This window comes from Mobula hypostoma, chromosome 20 (assembly GCF_963921235.1).
Source record: "Mobula hypostoma chromosome 20, sMobHyp1.1, whole genome shotgun sequence".
Classification (NCBI taxonomy): Eukaryota; Metazoa; Chordata; class Chondrichthyes; order Myliobatiformes; family Myliobatidae; genus Mobula; species Mobula hypostoma.
In genome coordinates this window covers 11903181-11915720 of record NC_086116.1, presented here as the reverse complement: position 1 = coordinate 11915720, position 12540 = coordinate 11903181, and positions in this window count along the sequence as shown.

The window sequence follows — 12540 nt, the reverse complement described above, 5'->3', positions numbered from 1 at the left end:
CACTACACTGAATCAGAAACTCGCCAATTTCCTCCTTACATATTACAGCGAAGCATACTCTACATCCAACAGTTCACCAGCTATGCTCTTACTGGGTCATCTCTTGTGTTCGTGCCTGGATCTCCTCAAACCCAATCTCAGAAAGTGTATGCAAAACAAACAGCTAAAACAATTGAAGGCTCCTCAAACAGGGAGGTTCAATGTTTCACTCCTGGAAAAGCAGTTCTGGCAAGGGACTTCAGAAGGATCAAAAGTGGGTCATTGGAAAGATGAAGGAGAGAACTGAATCACTGTCCTACACTGTGGACATTGCTTCTGATATCATTTGGTGATGACACTTCGATCAGTTGAAGAGATCAGAGTCAATTTTTAGAGATGAAAGCTGTCCAGAGCTGTCAGAGCCACTTCCTGCTGTCCCAGAGTCAACTCCCATAACCACCACAGAGGAGGACCCAGAACCTGAAATTGTTTCACAGCCACAGGTCTCACCTGCCAAGCAAATTGACCCTGCTTGTCAGGAAGGACGTTATTCCAATGACATTACCCACAAGACAATTTAAAATGTACTATGCTGTATATATATGCACCTAGTTGTTTGATTAAGCATTCTTGCTCATTCAAATAATTAATCACAGGTTATATGTAAAAATACATGAATTATAGATGTCCCAAAGCTACCACATGATATGCATGCGCCTTACTTTAAGTAAAAATGAACTTGGGTTCTCATTCCTGGTTCCATGTTTCCTTTCAATTAGTTTTTTTTTTGTTTTGGAGTTACAAAACATGATAGTGATGAAAAGGAAGTTTTAAACGAATCCACGAACCCGGAACAACCTGTTGAAGTGCTCGGCGAGGTGCAAGTTAAAAAAATGCGTAGTGAGAAATGATTGAGTTTTTTAAAAAATCGCTGCATTTTCTTTTCTGTGGAGCATCGTGTTTCCTTTGCAAAAGGAAAGATAATTGAATTTAAAAAATACATAAAATGGAAAAATTCACTGGTTCATAAAGTGTTCCAGGTGATAATAATCATTTTAAAAAAGAGCAGAAGTGGCTGGCTACATCAGAAAGATTGATGCATTTGATTACACAACAGATAAGTAGGTATTGTATACAGTATGGAGCAAATTGGGCAGAGTAAGTGGAATAGTCGATGAGAAGTGAGTGCCAATTTGCTGAGTGCGTTGGTTTAAAGACAAACAAAGATTCAAAGATACAACATACATTTATTACTGTGAATTACTTTGAAAGATTCTGTCTTGCTACCAAAGAAGATAAGGCAAAGCATTCGACTAAAAACATTTCTTGTAACACCTTTTCTGAAGCAAGTTGTGGTGCCATAGAAAGTGAGAAGGCCGGACAAGTCGAGGCTGGTTCGGAGGATGAGCCATGCTAGGGTAATAGCGAGGCACAATGTGTTGCAGATGGAGTTCGTATCACTGTTAGAGATGGAGTGAGAAATTTGGAGTGGAGTCGATGAGGAAGAGTTCTGATGCTCAACCACCTAACCCAGGTGCAAGGTTTGATTGCTCCAAGCACCAATCCAATTCGTTGAGATTGAAAACCACTTTGGGCTGGGGGTCCCGGGTGTGCGGCTCTGCCTGGATCCGGGTGCTGGAGCATGGCACTACTTGGTGCTTGGACAACTTGAACGTCGGCCCAGATAGCTGGAAGCCCGAGGCGAGGGTTGGGCTGATTTTGCTCGCTCTCCTGCAAACATTTATTCCTTTCTCTGTGGCACCAAGGCTGTGAAGTGATCAAGCTTCTGTGCTTTTCTACCCCGCTGGTGTGATGAACTGAAATCCAAGGCTAGGGCCTCCATTGGCTGCCCTGGGAGTGGATCAGGGACTCAGTCTGGTTTGGAATGCTGTTGGCTTGCTTCTATTGTCTGCCTGATGTGTTATTTTTCTCTCTCTTTCTCTGCATAGTGATTTTTGGTCTGTTAATTGGGTTATTGGGTTTCTTGCTTTGTGGCTGCCTGTAACCAAACAAATCTCAAGGTATATAATTTATACATTCTTTGATAATAAATGTGCTTTGGATCTTTGAAATCTTATCAAAGTATGTATACAATATACAAGCCTGAAATTCATTTTCCCACAGACAACCACAAAACAAAGAAATCCCATTCAGAGAAAATCATCACACCCCCAACGTGAAGGGAAAAAAAAACGAATCGCACAAATGTCATAACAAACTGAGCTAGAAACACAGAATATAAAACACCAACCCACAAAGTCATTGGAAGAGTCCAGGCATATTCAGTGCAGCTCAGTTCAGTTCAATTTAACCCTATGCCTTTTGTCATTTGCAGGCCACCTCAAATAAAATCACACAAAAGAGCAATACGGTGAACTACATAGTCCAATCCACAAACTGCATCAACTAAACCTTGCTAAAGACCCAGGGCTTCAGCACCATACTCTGGAGACATCGAGCGAGAGGAAGAGAGAGACTTCCTCCAGGAGCAGCGAGAAATGAAGTCGATCATGGGATCATGCCATGTCACCAGTCTTCTTGGCCTTGAGGCCACACACTTCGGTCGATACCTCACTGAATCCCTTTGGAGATGGCAAAGTGCCGGGTCACTCAGTTGGCCTGAACACACACAACCAGCATGTAGATAACAGTTTCCAACAAGAGTAGAACCAATATTGGAAAGAAGAAGACGTAAAAGAAGTGAAAGAAGTAGTTTTGTGAAGCGTCTGAAGGATACAGTTTGCTTAGAAGTTTGTCTGCTCCTACCAAGGACGGCATTGGAAAGCTCAAGCACGTTAACATTAAATGAAAATGCCACCACCCAGTTTTGTAAATCCCATCCGGTTCCTTTCTTCCACCTGAAATAAAGTAACAAGTGAGCCAGATTGCATAGAGCCTGAAGGAAATCGTTCCAAGGTTGAGTGGAGCCCATGGGCAATGCCAGTGGCCCAAGTAGCAAAGAAGAATGGCTGGCTGGATCAGTAGTGATGTTAAGGTCACCATCATCCCAACACTGAACCCGTGAAGAATGCAGCGTTACATTCCTGGGACTTCATTAGTGAAGCCAATCTTCTTCATGTTTTAGTTTAGCTAAATGTGGGTCTGGCTCCCCTGTCTGAGCATGCAGGCATTTTGGCATTGATGACAGTAAGTGAGTGCCACAAGCACTCTCTGAATCCCTCTACTGTCATACTCCATCTAAGGCGAACGATAGCTCTAGACAAATCAGTGGCAGTAGCAGAAGGGAAAAGCCATTATTGTTCTCTCTTCTGAAACTATGCCTGTGAACATTGAGTTACAGTATGGGGCAAGGATAGAATATGAAGGTGTGATACTACTAATTCATTATAATGCATTAGCTACATCTATCCAACTCTGGAGAAGTATTAGAGCACCTTCCTCTACCAACCTTTGCATCAACACACACCATTCCATATCCACCTACGCCATCTGGATAACACTATTAATGCGGATGGATGATATTTGAAAGGCTAATGTATTTTGGGTGGAATTCATCCTATGCTGGGATTATTTGTGCTTACTCAATACAGCATAGAATGAGACTGTTTAATCCATTGTCAGCCAAGCAATCTCATTAGCTTCATTCCCTGTTCTTTCCCCCCTGTACTCCTGGAACTTATTCTCTTTCATATGCCCACCAACTTGTCATTGCTTTTTCTTACCACTTACCCAAACTCTGGCAATTTACAACAAACAATCAACCAACCAGAAACATTTCTGAGATGCAGGGGGAAACCAAGTCACCCAAAGGGAACCCAGGAAGTCAGAAAGAAAGCATGTAAGCTCCACACAGCCAACATTGCAGGTGAAGATAAAAGCCAGGTCCCTGTTGTTGTAAGTTGGTGGCATCAACTTCCCCACCACCAGACTAGATTCCATCCATAAAGTGTACTTTGGTAGATTCGAAAAGCAAACCAAGATGGGATGTTATTGTGTTCCATGCCCATAAATATTTACGCATTATACATAAATGCCTCATTTTCCGGATATACCCAGCTATTAAGGATTCCTAATGAAATAGCTTTCTTAATTGGTTTGACTTCCTCAGTTTCTGACAATGTATGTATTAAGACAAAGGATTAAGTCTTTGAGCCAAAAAACTTAGATCCTCTTGACTTGACTTATATCTGTCCCCATAGCAGTAACTCTATCAGCACCAGGAATAGATTCATCAACATACATATTTTCATCATCTTTAGCTAGGTTACCTCCTGTGTTTATTATATCAGGATATTTCTGACTATATTCCTGAAGCACCACAACTGCCTTAATGAACGACAGGGATGGATGACTAGACTGAGGTCACGTTGACCTTAGCGCTTTCCATCAGCTGAACTTACTTATCATTATGTCAGGCCCTTGTCTTTTGCTTCCCTTGCTGCCTTTCCATGACCTCCAAAGTGAGGCTGTAAATCAAACATTTGCATACTTCCCCAAGCTGGTCGATCCTTACAGAGCGTGTTTGAGCATTTGCTTTGGTAGCGAGTTGCTGAGTCACCTGAGCAGTCTTCAAACATCAGAGGTGCAAAGGGACTTTGGAGACCTTGTGCAAGACTCCCAGAAGGTTAATTCACAGGTTGAGTCTGTGGTAAAATAGGCAAATGCAATGTTGGCATTTATTTCATGGGGAATATAATATAGAAACAAGAAGATAATACTGAAGCTTTATAAGAGACTAGTCAGGCCGCGCTTGGAGTATTGTCAACAGTTTTGGCCCCCTTATCTCAGAAAGGATGTATTATCGTTGGAAAGAGTCCAGATGAGGTTTACAAGGATGTTTCCTGAAACAAAAAGGTTAATATATGAGAGGCGTTTAGCAGATTTGGGCCTGTACTCATTGGAATTTAGAAGAATGGTGGAGGGGGTGGAATCTCATTGAAACCTACCAAATGTTGAAAGGACTAGATAAGGTGGATGTGGAGAGGATGTTTCCTCTGGTGGGGGTATCCAGAACTAAAGGGCACAACCTCAAAATTCAAGGGTGACCTTTTAGAATAGAAGTGTTCGACTGTCTCTATACCCATGACTCTGTGGCTAGGCATAGCTCAAATACCATCTATAAATTTGCTAAGGATACCAACATTGTTGGTAGAATCTTAGGAGGTGACGAGAGGGCGTACAGGAGTGAGATATGCTAACTAGTGGAATAGTGCCGCAGCAACAATCTGCCACTCAACGTCAGTAAGACGAAAGAGCTGATTGTGGTCTTCAGGAAGGGTAAGACGAAGAAACACATACCAATCCTCATAGAGGGATCAGAAGTGGAGAGAGTGAGCGGTTTCAAGTTCCTGGGTGTCAAGATCTCTGAGGACCTAACCTGATCCCAACATATCGATGGAGCTATGAAGAAGGCAAGACAGTGACTATACTTCATTAGGAGTTTGAAGAGATTTGTTATGCCATCACAAATACTCAAAAACTTCTATAGATGTACCATGGAGAGCACTCTGACAAGCTGCATCACTGTCTGGTATGGGGGTGTTCTATGCACAGGACCAAAAGAAGCTGTAGAGGGTTGGAAATTTAGTTGGCTCCGTCTCAGGTACTAGCCTACAAAGTACCCAGGACACCTTCAAGGAGCGTTGCCTCAGAAACACAGCGTCTATTATTAAGGACCTCCAGCACCCAGGTCGGCTGCTAACGTAGTGACATCAGTGCTGAACTCCGGAACGGAGGTTCCTGGGTTCGAATCCAGTCGGGCCGTGTCTGAGTACACTTTCCATTCGTGCCAGGTTGAGTGTTGAACTCGCAACTCGACCTCGTAAAATAAAAGAAACATTCTATACTGCAAAATGTGTGTGAGGAGTGGCGCGTTACACAGTCTCTCGTTCCGCACCTCGTGAGGCATGAAAATGCCTGACGCTGGCCTCTGGCCTGAGTCAACATCATCATCATCATCATCATTATCATCCTCCAGCACCCAGGACATGCCCTTTTCTCACTGTTACCATCGGGTAGGAGGTGCAGAAGCCTGAAGGCACACACTCAGTGATTCAGGAACAGCTTCTTCCCCTCTGCCATCTGATTCCTAAATGGACATTGAACCTGTGAACATTACCTCACTTATTTAATATGTACCATTTCTGTTTTTGCACAATTTTTAATCTATTCAATATACATATACTGCAATTTATTTATTTATTTAATTTTTCTCTGCTAGGTTATGTATTGCATTGAACTGCTGCTGCTAAGTTAACGAATTTCATGACACACGCCAGTGATAATAAACTGTTTCTGATTCTGAGGAGGAATTTAATTTTTTTTATTGAGATACAGCACAGAGCACATCCATCTTGTCCTTTGAGCCACGTCACCCAGCAATTTAATCATGGGACAATTTACAATGACCAATTAACCTACCAACTGGTACATCTTTGGACTCTGGGAGCAAACTGGAGAACATGGAGGAAAGCCACACAGTCATGGGGAGAATGTACAATATCCTTACAGGCAGCGACGGGAATTGAACCGCGATTGCCTGTATTGTAAAGCGTTATGCTAACTACTACGCTACCGTGCCGCCAAAGAGTGGTGCATCTGTGGAATGCTCTACCACAAACTGCGGTGGAGAACAAGACCATAGATATATTCAAAGCTTAAGTTGATAGATTCCTGATTGGTCGGGGCATCAAGGGATATGGTGAGAGGACAGGTGTATGGGGTTGAATGGCATCCAGGATCAGCCATGACGAAATGGTGGAGCAGACTCAATGGGCTGAATGGCCTAATTTGGCTCCTATGTCTTATGGTCTTACGGTTCAAGTGGCTGTGATAGTGAAATCCTCATCTACAGATTACAGTGTGAAAATAGGACCTTCACTTCCAGTGTCAGAAGACTCACACGGTAATCTGGATAGAGCATCAGTACTCACAATTTGCTGTGAATAATAATTAACCACTTAATCAGCAAAACGGCCACCTTTGCAACATGGAAACAACAACTGTTTGAACTTCTGCTTTCAGACCCAGTCCACCAATAAAGGCTGGTGACTGCGATTGAGAGAATGCTTTGCAATTCAGAAATTATAGCATTTCTTCACACTGAAGATGGTTATTATAATTTCTTTTTATAATCTTAATGCTATAATGTTCACTTTCTTGAATTGCAAAGTCTATAGGTTGTTCTTGCCTATTATCCATTACCAGACATCCCACCCTGCAAAAACTCATTTCAGGGAGGTAGCTCCCCTTCCCCCGCAGCCCCATATCCCCCCCCACCATCAACCTCGAATAGTGTATGTAATACTTTGTTTAGTGATTTTGTCTAATCTGTAAACCAAGTTGGGTATGTACAGAAAATGTGACATTAAAATATGTACTTATATTATATTATCATGGTTATTCTATTACAACTTTAAACAAGTCTACAGGGAGTTTGGCTTCATCACATAGGACATCAATAGAGTAGCTCCTTAGCAGCCAGCCAGCTAGTTTAAATAACGTTAGCTAGGCTAATGAACGAATGACACCTGTTAAACTCACCTCAACATGTCTTTTACATTTTCACCCACCATGGGCAATAGAAAAGTCGCCGTTGCAAACAGTGCAGCGAGCAACACTGTCATTATTTTTGCGGTCGACTGTAAAGCCCGCCCACAGAGAAAACTGATAGGTCTACCTAGCAGGGGTCCCCAACCTTTTTTGCACCGCGGACCAGTTTAATATTGACAATATTCTTGCGGACCGGCTGAACGGTGCGGGGGGCGGGGGGGTGGAGTGTTAATCACAACCGGAATATACGTGATTAGTCAACTATAAGTCACTTATAAGTGGCTAATACACTCAACTTCATTTCTAAAAGGGTTTATCTAACAAATTTAATATTAAACACACAGTGTATATTTTTCACAGCGCCACCATTCAGGGCCCCAAACAGTCCTTCCAAGTGAGGCAACACTTCACTTGTGAGTTTGTTGGGGTCATCTATTGCATCCGGTGCTCCTGGTGCGGCCTCCTCTACATCAGTGAGACCAGACGCAGATTGGGGGACCGCTTCGTCGAGCACCTCCTTGAGCGTCTACCACAACAGACAGGATCTCCCAGTTGCCACCCACTTCAACTCTGCTTCACATTCCCATTCAGATATGCCCATACATGGTCTCCTCTACTGCCATGATGAGGCTAAACTCAGGTTGGAGGAGCAAAACCTTATATACCGTCTAGGTAGTCTCCAGCCCCTTGATATGAACATAGAATTCTCCAACTTCTGGTAATTCCCTCTCCCATCCCTATTTCACTCTTCCCCCTCCCCCAGCTGCCTATCACCTCTCTCATGGTTCCACCTCCTTCTACTACCCATTGTGTTTTCCCCTATTCCTTCTTCACCTTTCCTGCCTATCCCCTCCCTGCTTCCCCTCCCCCACCCCTTTATCTTTCCCCTTACTGGTTTTTCACCTGGAATCTACCAGCTTTCTCCTTCCCACCCTCCCCCCACCTTTTTTATAGGGCCCCTGCTCCTTCCTCCTTCAGTCCTGACGAAGGGTTCCGGCCCGAAACGTTGACTGATCGTTTCCACGGATGCTGCCCAACCTGCTGAGTTCCTCCAGCGTGTTGTGAGTATTGCACGTATTTTCCTCACATGAATGTAGTGATAAGTCACTTATAAGTCAATAGCATCATAATATTTTAAGTAACGTTTGGATATTAAACACAGCACATATTTTCCTTGTATGAACATATAAAATCATTGCAACAGACCAATATCGCTGAATCAGTGGGAGCCCTGGACTTGTTTTCCCGCAACAATACGGTGCCATCGAGGTGTGATGGGAGACAGCGATACTCGAAGTGGGTTCCTTATGTCCAGTCTATTCTGCAATTTAGTTTTCGTTGCATTCATTGCTGAAAACTCCGCTTTGCAGAGATATGTTGGAAATGGAAGCAATGTTTTCAGTGCTTCCATGGCTATCTCAGGATATTCAGCCTTGACTTTGATCCGGAATGCCGGCAGAGATATTATGTCAAACATACTTTTCAGCCCGCCGTCATTTGCAAGCTCGAGGAGTTGATCTTCCCGTGCTGATATGGATGAAGCGTGCGTAATGACCACGTATGCGTTCAAGTTCAACAGTGCGCGTGACAAGGAATGAGGAAAGGTGCAGCTGACTTATATCGTTTCCTTGTGGCCTGGTGGTTGGGGACCACTCTTAGCACGAAGCAAGACCAATCAGGATGCTCACTCTCTCTCTTCCTCTCCCTCTCCTTCTGAAAAAATTCGATTTCCCTGATATTGTATATAATTTCCAGGCATCAGGGAGCCACTATCGATATGCGGGAGACTCCCGGAGCTTCTGGGAGAGATGGGATGTCTGCATTACATTGCTGATGATATGTAGTTGAAAATATTACGGTTACAACCCTCATCACATCATGGTGAAGCAACAGAGATTTGCTAACCTAAATGCACTTACATGGATCAAAAGCTTTCCATTTCTCATTATTTTTAAACAGGATAACATTACCTGACCTAACAAAAATTTGCAATAATATTGAGTCATTCCCTGGCAAGAATGAAGCTGTATCATTTTCTAAACACTTGGCTTTCATGATAACATCAGCCTGGTCTTCAATATATTACACTCTATAAAAATCTACTTGTACACCAAGATTCACCACTTCTGTGACAGTTAAGAGCTATAATGTGTGGAAATGTGTCTACCACCTTGTTGTCTTCTCCAGAACACTGTGATAATGCATGGTTAGTCCATTTGGTGTCCAATGATAAATTTTCTCTTGTCAATTTTTCTCACAGTGGCAAACCGTACTGTTGCTGAAGATAACTCGTTGCTAAAATTGTCATGTGTTTGATTAAGATCCAACCATAATAATATTTTTCCTTAAGGCATTAGGAGTTTCAAGGCAACAGCATTTGCTTTATTCTAGGCAGAGAAACACATGGTCCTTAGTCAACGTATACACATGATGTCATCACCATCCATATCCAACCCTTTTTATATACTGTACAAAATACACCGTAGATCATCCAGTTTGGTTTTGATGAGCAGTGTTGGAGAAGGTACTTCATCATCTGCAGTGCTATATTTTGGAGATGTTAAACCTCTCCGGCACATAAAGCACCTCGTAACACCAGGTGTATTTTACTCCTTATCTTTGGATTGTGCTTCGAGACAGATTTACACCTTAACACACATAAAAAGCAAATGATCTTGCCAATTATTCCAGCAATACACACAAATTTCTGGAGGAACTCAGCAGGCCAGACAGCATCTATGGAAAAGAGTAAACAGTCAATATTTTGGGCCCAGACCCTTCACCCGCCCAAAACGTTGACTGTTTACTCTTTTCCTGTCATAAGGCGGTGGCTGGGGATGGACCCAAGTGCAAGACACAGACACTGAAGTACTAGGGACAGGACTAGGATACAGGCTGAGGGCAAGGACATGGACACAAAAACCGGGAACCTGGAACAGGACTGGACAAGAGAGCTAGGAGCCCGGGCTGGGACTCCGAGCCAAAGACCGGACAAGGACCCGGTACCTGGGTCTTGCCTCTGGCTTGGATCCCAGAACCAGGCAAGGACAAGGCTTGGCAGGAAGGCAGAACGAGGCTGGAGTCTTCAGGCTTGAGGCTAGAGGCGAGACTTGGCAGGAGGCAGGAAGCTGGAGTCCTCAGGTTTGAGGCTTGAAGCTAGAGGCTAGAGACTTGGCTTGGCTTGGCAAGGGGCTAGAGTCTAGAGACTTGGCTTAGCAAGAGGCTAGAAGCTAGAGGCTGGAGTCTTCAGGCCTGAGGCTAGGCAGGACGTTGCAGTCTTGAGGGGAGGTGAGGCTGGAGGCTGGAGGCAGGAGACATGAGGTGAGGCAAGGCTGGAGGCAGGAGACTTGAGGGGAGATTGGGCTGGAAGCTGAAGGCAGGAGACTTGAGGCGAGGCGAGGCGAGGCTGTAGTCTTCAGGCTTGAGGCTAGGCAGGCTCCTCTGGGGCAGGGTGCGGTTCACCTGGGCAGGGTGCGGTTCACCACCCGACGGAGGCATGGGACAGGAAGGGACAGAATCAACCACAGGTAACGGCGAGACGGCCTGGCTTACTCGACGGAGGCAAGGAACAGGAAGGGAGCTAGATACAGGGAGGCTCCAGGAAAAGACTTCAGGCGAGACGAGGCGAGAGTTACCAGCAAGACAAGGCAAGGCTTCTGGCAAAGCAAGGTGAGATGAAAACTTCAGCCGAGGCGAGAGTTACCAGCAAGACAGGGCAGGGCTTCAGGCGAGGAAACAGAAGGCAGGGGAAGGAATACAAGGAGTAGGACAAGAACAATGTAGCAACCACGCCCTGGTCTCTGAAGGTATTTATGCAGCCAGCCCCAACAAGTATCAGCTGCCTTAATTAGTGCTTAACAGGAACAGAAACAGGGTAGGCAGGAAAACCTGGAGCAAGGGTCGATGGACCGGACTGTGAACCGGAATACAGACTTCACGGACCGGACCATGACATTTCCACAGATATGCCCAGCCTGTAGGGTTCCTCCAGCAATTTGTGTGTATGCTTTGATTTCTATGATCCACCATTTTTTTTTTTGGTTGCCAATTATTCCATCACTCCTTTCAGGAATTTGGTAGAGGTAAGGCAAATGCTTTGTTTTGGTACAACAGTAACGGTGGGTTTGAGATCATGTGAGCCATTGCTTGTGGTGATTGAGTGTGAGATTTAAAAAGCAAGAGGGGCCTGTTTGGGACTTTTTGGCAGGCTGAAGATTAATGGATAATTAGGCACTTGGCAAGGGCCAATGAGAAGTTAGGATTAAGCAGAGCAGCCATAGTAAGAGCAGAAATTGTTGGAGTAGGCAGTGCTAGAGTGGGGATCTGAGGCTTTGGTTCAAGAGGCTTCAGCCCAAAGAGGAAGAAGCTAAGGTATAATTTCTGGTAAGTTTCTTTCCTTGTTTTGCACTTTTAGAGCAGTTGTCATGGCAGTCAGGAAGTCACCTTGAAGGCAGAAAACAGGGTTAATGGCATAATTCTTAAAAGTGTGCAGAAACAGAGGTGTTCTGATCACCTCATTATAGGAAGGATGTGGAAGCTCTAGAGTGGGTGCAGAGATGATGCCTGAATTAGAAAGCATGTGTTATGATGATAGGTTGAGCAAGGTAGGGCTTTTCACTTTGGAGAGGAGAATGAAATGTGACTTGCTGGAGATGCAAAAGATGAAAAGATGTACAGATCAAAGGTACAGCCAGAGATTATTTCCAAATGTGGAAATAACTAATATAAGGGGGCAAAACTTTAAGGTGATTGGGGGAATGTTAAATGGGTGATATTAGAGTCAGGTTTGTTTATTAATACAGTGAGTGGTGTGTGTGTGGAGTACATTGCCAGGAGTGTTGATACAGGCAGATACATTAGGATATTAAGGACATATATGAGATTTAGATAGGCACATGTATGAGGGAAAAATGCAGGGCTATGTGGGGGGGAAGGGTTAGATTGATTTTGGAGGAGGTTAAAAGGGCTGGTTCAACATCATGGGCTGAAGAGCCTGTATTGTGTTGAACTGTTCTATGTTCCATAATCTAATATTTAATTGACATGGGA